A 1,303-nucleotide genomic window follows, 5' to 3' on the forward strand; every position below is an offset into this window, starting at 1 on the left:
GGGGGCATTTTTTTTAAAAATTGGGGGCATTTTTTTTCAAAATTGGGGGCAAAAAATTATTTTGGGATCGAGAAAATCAGCTTTTTTGGGAATTATATTGACCCCTGCTTTTAGGAGATACTTTCCTGTTGCAAACTTAACAAGAACCAGACAAGTTCTACTCATTGAACCTCAGAGACCGGAGAAATTTGTCATAAGGTTATAAAAAAGTATTTTTTTGCAATTGTTTATCTAAATTATCTTTTCTCAAGTTGCTATATTAAGAATTGTTGAAAAAAAAATTTGAGGGTAATCGTCTTTTTTTCAATTACTGAAGAAAAAATGTTTCAGAAAAAATTAATTTTAATATTTTAATTTTAGAACTTTCAACTCGACGTCCCTGTATATTCTAAGTGTTTGTGAAGTGTGTGGAAGCTATCAGTGTCCCTATTGCCCGTTCTACAGCGGGGGTGGAACCTTTTTATCTGTATCAAACATTCTTATCTTCATTCTCACCATTTTCATCAAATATTCGTCATAAACTTTTTTTTTGGAATTTACCGTTTTCACCAAATATTGAGGATTTGGGTTGAAATTGTTCTCTTCGGTTTATAAAGCACTGATCTCTTAAAATTCCCAGGAAATGGGAATTTTTAATTTTAAGTATTTTTCGCCCAATTTAAGTGCAAAAGTTATTGCAGTATTGCTCATCTTTTTAATTTTCTTGAAATATATTTTAATTTCTTTTAATCTGAAATTTCTTAAATTTATGTACTATTCATTAAACATGACAAAAACATTGTATTTTTGAAAAAAAGTATTTCATTGTAATAAAAAGTATTCAATAGTTATATCTTTAAAAAAACAAAACAATTAATCTTAAGCGGCATTTAAAAAGAATATAAAACCAAGACGATATTCCTTTCGCTCTATATTGGTTTATCATTTTTTTTGTATGGGTATTCTTATTAATCATTACTTTTCAGACAAAAAAATTTAATTCTGTCCATGCCATGATATGCAAGTTATATAAAATATGTTTTTTTCGTGGATAAATCTTAAAATTTATAAAAATTGCTTCAATAAATGATCAACCCATTGCATTTGCTTGTGCAAGGTGGCTAGATTTTTGACCATTTCTTAAAACAAAATATTTCATAAGAATTTCATGATTTTAGTACGCAAAACAATGAATCTTATGCATCACATTACAATATCATTACAGTAAAACTTTTAGATTTTTTTATAATCTGCATCCATACCCTTTCAATTCGATCTATAAAATTTACAGGTTTGTATAAATAAAATCAAATTTGTATGGAAT

General features: G+C 27.4%; 1 long non-coding RNA gene across 1 annotated transcript; it reads left to right on the forward strand.

The window, feature by feature from the left end:
• The first annotated feature begins 109 nt into the window (after positions 1 to 109).
• Positions 110 to 729, forward strand: LOC111712918 (uncharacterized). Its single transcript, XR_002767556.1, has 2 exons — positions 110 to 198; positions 361 to 729. It is a non-coding gene; the product is annotated as an uncharacterized LOC111712918 (long non-coding RNA).
• Positions 730 to 1,303: the final 574 nt, after the last annotated feature.

This window comes from Eurytemora carolleeae, unplaced genomic scaffold, assembly GCF_000591075.1.
Source record: "Eurytemora carolleeae unplaced genomic scaffold, Eaff_2.0 scaffold724, whole genome shotgun sequence".
NCBI lineage: Eukaryota > Metazoa > Arthropoda > Copepoda > Calanoida > Temoridae > Eurytemora > Eurytemora carolleeae.